Here is a 10382-nt window from a genome sequence, read left to right on the forward strand (position 1 = left end):
AAAGTTAATTCTTGATTTTTTGAAATTTTCAATTTAGAGAAATTTAAAAACCACCATTAGAATCCCTGCACCATCAGGCAAACGTTTAGTTATAATTTAAAGATATTTTAATTTAATTGTACATACAAGTCTAAACATTTTTTAGTGAAATTTCAAATTTTATAGATTAAATTACTTGAAAAAATTACTTTTATTATAAATAGATATATAAGTGTAAATAATTTAAAATTTAAAAGAAATATTTGTAAGAACTCCATCTATACTAACATTTAAATCAAAATTGAAATTCTCTTTATAAAAATTTATTCTAGTTTTAATTATTTTATAATATTGTTTTCAGTATAATAAATTAAAGAATCTAATATATTTCTATTATTACTTATTCATTTTTACTTTTTCTATGCAGTAAAAAAGCATTTTAAACACAGAGTTTTTCGGATAAAAATTGCGTAGTACGCACAATGCGTACTTAACTGCGAGTGCATACCTAAGAAATGCGTACTTAAGCGGCGAATTAAGAACAAAAAAACTGTGAGCCCCCTTTGAAAAATGTCTAGACACGCCCCTGCATTGTTTTATAAAAAAAGTCTTTTTTCAAACTTTGGAAAACGTTTGACCGTTAGTTATACTTTTTTTTGTTAAATATCTATACACGAACTAAATTTTAATCATACTTAATTTATTTTGGTTGAAACTTTAAACCATGGTTTCCCAAAGTGGGCGATATCGCCCCCCTGGGGGCGATTTTAGTAAGTCGGGGGGCGAATTTTAGTAAAGGGGCGAAAGGGGGGGCTATTACTGGAAAGGGGGCAAATGGGGGGCGATTTTATAATTTTGGGCAGTCATAAAATTTTTACTTTTTTTTGTTATTTTAATAATTTTGCTTGCCATTAGATATTTGACCCTGAGATAAACCTTTAACAAAAAAGTCCATTTTGTTTAAATAATGTATAGATTTCATTCCTAACATGTAGATAAAAATGTAGAGTTTTTCAGAAAACGTCGAGATGAGAAAACAAAACAATGTAAAATCACAAACATGTTCAAGATGTTTTACGTTCTATTTCTTTAATCAACAAGACTGTAAAAAGACGTAAAGATGAAATGTCAGAACGTGTTGAACAAAAGTTAGTTCGAATGTTGTGCAATATTTTTTTTTCGATGCAGGTTGACGAGTCTTCTTTGCAAGAAAATAAATGTCTTTTTATTGTTTGCGTGCGTTTTATAGTTGATGATACAACATACGAAGAACTTGCGTTCTCCAAACTATGGAAACGCATAGCTCAGGAAGGTTTGTGTTTGAAAAATTAAAATATATTTTGAAGTAAATAAAATACCTTCAAAACATCTTATAGAAATTGCAACAGATGGAAATATACTAGGAACGTATCGTGAATTAATGACATACTACAAAGAGTTTAACCCTGATATATTTCCTATTCATTGCGATATACATCACAAATATTTAGCTGCAAAAAATTTGAGCGTCCATTTGACTCATTAAACTATGTGATAAAAGCTGTCAAGAAAATAAAAATGCATTCACAAAGTCGTCTGTTTAAACAGCTGTGCAATAATGATGAGGTTTTTAATAAGTTGATAATATATACAGAAGTGAAAAGGTTATCAAAAGGAAACAGTTTAGAAAATTTTTGGCTGTTTTTAATTCAGCTATTGGTTTTTTTTTCTGAAAAGGATAAGGTATCGGCAGACAATACTGTTAAAACAAGAATAGACATTACTTACATATCAGACTTATATGGTAAGATAAACAATCTGAACAAAACTTTACAAGGTAAAAACTTAAATCTTGTAAAATTCAAAAAAAAAAGATAACCAGTTTCAGAAACCAACTTGAACTGTAAGGTAAAATTTTTAAAAATAATCAGTTTTCACAGTTTGCATGTTTTGAAAACTTAAAAAACTTAAAAGTGAAGGTGAAGTAGAAGTATTTTCATCTCATCTTGAACAGCTTTAATGTGATATTGAAAAACGTTTTACTGACGTTTTTCAATTAAACGTCCCGAAGTGGATTATGGATCCGTTCTCAGCAGATCTTTTCGAAGTAAACGTTGACTTACAGGAATGTTTCTTAGACTTACAAACTGACCTTTAACTTAACGTAATTTTTTTCAAAAAACGTTATGAAAGCTTTTGGACTCCACAAAAACTAAGGCAAAAATTTCCAATGATTTCAGAGGAAGTTAGATTGTTGTTTGTAAATTTTTCTTCTAGCTATGTTGTTAAGAAAGCTTTCAGTTCAGTTATCAACATCTTGAGCAAAATATATAATCTAGACATTTGTAAAGGAGGTGACTTGAGGCTTTATTTGACTGATTTAGAACCAGATGTAAAAAAGTTGCAAGCAGTCATGGAGCTTATCCTTCACATTAGATTAGACTTCAGTTTCAGACATTATTTTCTGTTAGGTTTTCAATTTTGGTTTATTTTCAAAAAGATATCTTATTTAATCTGGTTTGTATTGTATTTAAGTAGTCTTTTTATAATAACAATTTTATTAAGTTATTTATTCTACAACAGGTTTGCTCAATGCCTAATGAATATTCATTACGGTAGACTTCCTCTTGAGTTCGAACTTTTTTCAACAAAAAGTGCAAATTTATAATTTCTTAAACTTAAATTAGATAAAGTATATAACTAACTAAGTATTAACAAAGCAAAAATTTTACTATACTTAATAGCTTATATAGATCAATCTTTTTTAATTAATTTTTATTTATGTTTTAGTGGATTTTACGTTTATTCATAACATAATTGCATTATAATATACTGAATTTTGCTATTAAAAAAATGATAGTGCATTTTTGAATTCGCACTTTTTGATTTTGTTCAAAGTGCAAATTCAAGCGAAAGTCTACTGTTTTTATTTAGTGGTATATGTTTTAAAGTTATTAATAGTTATGTTTTGAGTTGGTTAAATTTGTAGTTTATATTTGTCGTTTTACATTACACTAAACATTTTTTTTATATAGTTAATAAAATCTTTGTTTAAAAGTTATTTATTTGACAGATTTTTGTTATTACTTGTAAAATCAGTATAAGTAAAAAAATATTTTTTGACTTTAAAAGAGTATAGATTTGAGGTTTCTATTTGAAATGACTTTAACTATTTTACTAAAAAATTCTTAAAGTCAGTTTTATTTTCTAACTTGATTTATTATTGTTAAAAATCTGTATATTAAAAAATTTAAAACTAATAGTACTGCTGTTTTTTGTTTTATCTTAGTTCAATATATTTTTACAATTAAAATGTGTTGTTTATTTTAATATTTCAAACCTAATTTATAATTTTTCACTTTTTTCTTCTGTTAAATTGTTATAGGTTGATAGCTAAAAAACAAGCTCATTTTTGAACAGAATTAAATAAGTCATCGAAAAGACTGTTACAGTTACAAAACAAAATTTTAATCAAAAAAAAATATATAGTTTATTACATTCTGTTCACAAAATTATTTGTGAAAACTTTAATTTTTAATTTTTCTAACTTAAGTAAAGAAAATATAATTTTGTTAGGATTAAGGTTTAGTTTTTTAAAAGTTATTCCAAGTGAAATAGTGTTTCATGGTATTCTACTACGAAACATTTAGTTTAAAAAATTAAAAATTAAATTTTTAACTTTACAACTAACTTGCTTATTGATTGAAATTTTTAGGAATGAAATTAATAATTTTTCTGCATTAACAGAAGCTTTTAGTAAAACCATTTTTCATGTGAGATAATCAACCAGTCGGTCAAACTTCCTAAAACTAGATCAGCAATGATGTTTTAATATTTATTTCATTATGTGTAAAACAAACTGTTCATTCTTTTGTAATTTTCTAATCTATGTTAAAGTAATTTCAGAATATGCCTATTTATAAAATAAATTAAGTACGTTGTGCGACTTAAATAAGTTACTTAGCATTTCCGAAATTCGTTATATAAGAGATTATTATAATGTCAGGTTTCACTTAAGATTTTAGATGGGTAATGTACGGTCCAGATCCAATCGAATTTCGGCCCGCTAAGTAACTTAAAAACTACTTGTGCAAAACAAATAAATTTAGCTTTTTGATAGTTAATACTTTGAAATACGCTTTCAATTGGTTTTCAGTTCACAATAACACTTCCTAGATCACAATAATAATAAATAAATTAATTACGATTTTGCTCGAGTTTTTAAATTTTCTTCTATGTTAGTTTTTTAGGTTATGCAGCCCGAAAGAAAATTTTTTAGCAAGTCGACACTAGAAAGGATTTTTTAGTAAAAATGACTTGTTGACTACAAAAGTTGTCCACAACTAACCTAAAGGTTTCATTAATTTCAAAACAATTCATATTTGAACAGAATTGATTACAGATTACAAAGGGCTTATTAATATTTAAGTATTTTAATACACTTTACTGGGATTATAAGAAAATAACTATAAAATATTTTTTTAAGCCCTGTAAATTACTTTGAACACAGCCCAAAAGTGCGTGCATAAGAAGTTCCAGAATAAATTACATTTCTAATAGAAATTTTTTGGCTCAAAAGTGCGTACTCCTGAAGAGAAAAATACTTTATAAATCATGGGAGGCGATTTTTTTCAAATTTCTGAAAAGGGGGCGATTTAGTAAATGAGTTTGGGAAACCCTGCTTTAAACTATGAAGTTAAACTATTTTTTGTATACTTAAAAACTATTGAGTTAAACTTTTAACTTAAATTTTATTTACAAAAAGCTTAAAGGGCTATTTTTTTGTTTAACAACTCAAATCACCTATGTTTTATTTTATAACGGAAACTTAACTGCATATTGAAACAACTACATCAACATTTAGTTAGCCCTTAAATTGTTTTTTAAGAAAACTTAACTCTTGTAGAAGCTAAGTTATAAAGGTAAAATTACCACTTAATTAAATTAGTTACTTTGAATTTATTTTTATTGATAATCTTTTAAACAGTTTAAAAAGTATATTAATAAACACTCTTACAGCTCCATTTGTATTATTATTAGAAATTTTATAGAGCTTTAAATAGTAATTTTGAAGTAAGATAAGATGTGAAAAAATCAGAAATATAACAAAATTTCCACAGTACTTTTAAGTTTTTGTAAACGGATCGTAATAGTTTTTAAAAACAGTCTTTATTTTTGGAATAATTGCTCTAGTGCTCACCTACGCGTTAACCTAAACTTAAACGTAAATTTAGATTCTTATTTGATGCAAAAATTTAAAGTAGGTAAGGCAATTATAAAACTAATTTTATTTTTGTAATTAGTTTTTGTAATTTTATTATTGTTTCATATACTTTTCTTAGTTTTATTTTGAAGCATAACTAGAGCTTTTCCAAAAAAAGATTTTTCAAGAAAAAAAAGTAAGTCAAAAGATATTTCATTTGATTAACAAATACTTTTTTTTTAATTATAATACGGATTATTATAAGATTTAAACAGTAAAAACAGTAATACAATCTTTTTTTTTGCTCTATTTTCGTCAAAAAACATTTAGTTACTTTTGTGTTCTTATACCCTTTAACCTACCACATCCAAAGCTTAACCTTTTTCGGTTAAAACTATATTTCTTAGTCATCGCGTGAGTAGTATAAAGTTTCTTATTTATTGAAAAAATAAAATGATAGCTATTTTTTGGTTAAGTTGAATTAAAAATAAGAGTATAAAACTGCCGAATTCAGTTTTATAAAAGTGATAAATTATTTAATTTTAGTCTTTTAAAGTATATGAAATAAGTAAAATTTAAACTTTTAAAAATATTTTTTATAATCTATAGCAAAAGTTTTACCATGAAAAAAAGTACAAAGTTTTTTTCTATGAAAACATACTTTTCTCTAGGTTAGGAAATTTTGCAGTCGCCCCTTTGAATATTTTTACTTCTATAGGTTTTTTTTTCAATATTTTTTTAGTTACCTATTTAACAGCTTAATATAAAAGTATACAATTTATACTATTTATCAGTAAAAGCTATACAATAAATGCTTATGTTACTAACCTATAAAACTTTTAAAAAATAATTAAATTAATTTATAAAACGTTACTACATGTATGTTAAAATTTTAAATAGAGTCATAAATAGTTAAGTATGATTGTTCCTAAAATCTATCTGAATCAAAATAATTTCTATTAATCTTACGCAATTTTAATTACACTTTAATAAACGAAACCATTGTTTTGTAATAATATTTTAAAGGTAAAATTCTAACTTACTTTTAAGGATTTTTAATATTTTAAAAGTTTATTTGCAAACCATAGGAGTCGTAGTTGTCGTTTTTTTCTATTTTCTAATGCATTTAATAAATTAAACTTAAAGAATTTAAAGTCTTTTTTATTTTATAAAAAGTAACCAATGTATTAAGAATATAAATAGTACCAAGTATTATACTCTTTACAGAACGCTCAAAAAGTTTGGTCTAGCACCTGAAAAAACCTTTCGGTAGTCGTACACCATATGCTTTTACAATTTCTCACGAGCTAGAAAATTACGTTTTTTTAATCTAATCTTTTAAACTTTAAGAAAAAAAAAAAATAATAAAAAGATAGAATGGAAAGGTAAACGAATATTAACTAAATTATGTGATTATTTAAAAAAGTTTTATTTATGATAATAATAATCGTTAGTTAAAATTTATACCTATTTACTTATAAGACGTTCTATATTTGCTCCCATTCACTATACAGGGTTAGTTTTCTTTTAATTTTCATTCGGGTTTTTTTAAAGAACAAGTTTTTCGCTTTATTTTTAGTATAAAATTTAATTTAAGGTAAAAAAAAACTGTATAAAATATTATAAAAACATTGTAATATACCTAAAGCCATTTTAAATGTGTTAAAAAAAATTAATGATACAAAAATGTTCTAAATATGATATAACTTTTTCGTCTAATCAAAATTTCATTGCTTTTCATGTGAAAATACTTATTCGAGGTTTTTTAGTAATTTTGTTCGAAAATAAAGACTTCTTGCATAAATTATCGAATTCCAGGCTTTTTAGCAATCCTACACCATATCTACTAAAAACAAAGTTCGTACGCAAAACTTTGAAAAACTAGACTAACTTTTTCGGAAACTCTGTTGGTTGGCTCATAACTAGATAAAACGACAAAACTTTTTAGATTAGTTCTATTAAGAATAAAACTTTTAAGCACACTTTTTTTTCAAAATATGTACTTAATTAAAAATGGCCTCCAGAAAATGTCATCGAAATTTTGGGAAGATGAACTGTTATTCAAGTGCTACTGACATATGTAAAAAATTATTTTTAAGAATGATCACCCATTCTTAAAAAACTTTAATTTTCCACCATGGATACATTCATTTTATGTAATTGCCTTCGTACAACTAATGCATTCAAGAATTTTTGCAAATATAGCAGTGTATTTATCAGATAAGAGCATTTCTGGTTAGGAAGTTATAATATCTATTCTTAAAAAAAATTCTAAAAATTGCGTTAGAAACTCACAAATTTCGAAGCATTTTGCCATTATTGTATTAAAATGAAGGCTAAAAAACTAAGAGTTTATTTTATGAGAAAAACAGTACTTTTAATTTACTAAAAAAATATTTTCAAGCATTGGAACTTTCAAAAGCTAACGTTATGGCAGTTAAAAAAAAAATCTAGCCTGACGCAAACAAAAACTGTAAAATACTAACTTTTTTTATTTATTTTGTTAATGAGGTTTGAATTTTGTCTTCATCGCTTATTAATTTAAATTTTTTTAGTGGTGTTACTTTTCTTTTTTTTCAGATACAAATTTTGTTATTAGTAAATACTTTAAAGAGATTCACTTGCTATAAACTTAAGCAAGGCTTTTCTTATAGTTTTCCGTTATTTTCTTGACCGAAATCTAGCCAGAGCCAAGCAATTAAATATCTAACTGTTGTTTTCGAATTACTAATAACAGAATACGACATTGTAACTAGTTTGACAATGAATGTTTAACAATAGAAAGCATCAAAATTAACTTTCTTTTGAACTTAACATTTGTGTTAAATACAAAGTTGTCAAAAGTGTTTGATACATGTTTTCAAGTTTTATGAAATTCTTCCAGGTATCAAAACTATAAGTTTATTTTTAACATAAAATCAGGTTTAAGGTAAATAACTGTCTTAAATAGTATATTAAAAAGATACTGTAAACAGATAACTGATTCTTTTAAATAACATTTTTAATGATTACAAACAAATTTAGTCTATATAAAAAATTTTTTGTGTCAAGTCGAAATTTGATTACTTAACATGAAATATTGTTAAAAATTCTAAGGTTTTTTAGCCTAAATTTTCAAAGTCCTGGTTTTTTGGCAAGCCTGTAAATATATTTCATGGTGAAGAAAACAATACTGATAATAGTTATATAGAAAAAAACTAGTGATCTACCGAATCCACTACTTAAGATCCGGATCTAATTTTTCAAATTAAGACTCGGCTGGATCCGGTTTCGGATCTATTTTTTGATTTAAGTTTTGTGTAGTTTTAATAGAGAACAAACTTATAATATTTAATTATTATAATACCATAAATTAGTAAAAACTGTTTGTTACAAATATTTTGTTAAAAAAAAACACAATGTTACTGCTCTAAATGTATTATTTGAGTACTAGGAAAAAGAACGTTGTAAAAAAAAAACAAAAAAATCTACCTATTCTTGTTTTTTAAAGTTGTGATATAGAAATAAAAGTTTTTCGCCGGTTTTTGGATGCAATCGATTTCGCTTTTGTTCGTACAAGTAACCAGCTTCTGAAAATAAGCTTTCAGAATAAACAGAAGATGGTGGTGCCGAAAGATACCTTTTTGCAAACCTGGCAAGATTTGTGTATTTTTTCTTGTTTGAGTTCCACCAAGACAAGACTTCAGCTTCTTTAACTTCTTCAGCAGATTAATTTTCTTCAGCCAAAAAAGCCTCAATTTCTGATCAACTGAATCTTGTTGTTCACTTTCGTGAGTGTTTGCACTTCTTTCCGATTTAAATGTAGAATAGAACGCCAAAAATTTTTTGGGAATATCATTTGTAGGTATTTGAGCTTTAGGTTTATTAGGTGGTACTAGAGGAACTTTACCACTTTGACCAGTCTCACGACAACTATGATTTTTTACTTGTGATTTCAGTAGCCTTAAAACTTTCTGTTTTAGATTAGCAGGGAAAATGTCAAGTCGATACCGTGGATCAACAGCTGTTGTGAGTAAAAACAAGTCGTTTTCATGAAAGTCTATTCGTGTGCTGTTATTAGTAGTATAAAACCTTCTTTCGAAAGGCTCTATATTTTTTGCCAAGGTTGTAGAACTATTTTGATCTAGACCTGATGGACTATTAGCTTTACGATTACAAAAATATTTAGTATTGCTGCATGCAGGATTACACTTGACAGCAATGAGTTATTTTTACTACACTTCTGCGTTACGATATAAAAAGGTTTCATCAAGGAGGCTAACAAGTTTCAATTCATCAGCTGTAAAAATATTTTCGGGTTTGAACTTGTTGTTAGCCACGTAGTTCTAGACACTTGTTTTTAATTTATCTAGTCTTTTCAGCACAAGACAGGTTGAGTTCCACCTTGTTCCAACATCTTGCACAAGTAGCAAGGCTTTTTGCATTAACACTGATGAACCTAAAGTGATCTGGATTTTTTTAGTTTCTTGCACGCTGTAGAAGAATGGTTAAAGTGGCCAATAAGTTTGGCGGGCCTCGGCTGTTAGCACACTTATGTTACTTTCTGAAAACAGTGAATCTTTAATTATCAGTTAAAGCGTGTGAATTAAATAGGGTGCTGAAGAAGATTCTAACAACAACATACCAACCTTCATGTTTAGTGAATTGTCGCGCAGAAAAACGTGAATGCGATTCATATTAATACTTCAATTTTCAAGCAGCTCCTTTATGTTTTCACAGATATTAAAGCCAGTGCGAGAACCTTCTATTTGCTTATAGTGCAAATATCGGTGCTTTTACTCAAAGCTTTCATTTAGCCAATGCGCTGTTAAAAAAAGATATGACGTCTTTGTATTCGTATTTGCCCATATGTCACCTGTAAATGACAAAAACGATGCTTCTGATAACTCAGTTTGTTTTTTTATCTTCTAAACTTTCTTAAGTCTGAGGAAGCGTTGTATCAGTGAAGTAGTTAGTGCTCGGAGTCAATTAACTTGGCTTTAAAACAGCCAACAGGTCTATGGAACATTGATCGCTAGTAATTGAAGATAGTTGGTTGCCCATAGCAATCATGTTCATAATACTTTTATGAATTTTGATCGTTTATTTTTCACTGTTTAATAGGGCAATAACTCTCAATACTAGATTGTATCATTGCTGTTAGATTCCTTTGTTTGGAGTTAGGGACGAATTATCGCTGACTGCTTTTATGGATGATGATTTTCTAGCTTCTGAAATTCCT

The sequence above is a fragment of the Thalia democratica genome, chromosome 1 (genome assembly GCF_965202585.1).
Source record: "Thalia democratica chromosome 1, ktThaDemo2.hap1.1, whole genome shotgun sequence".
NCBI lineage: Eukaryota > Metazoa > Chordata > Thaliacea > Salpida > Salpidae > Thalia > Thalia democratica.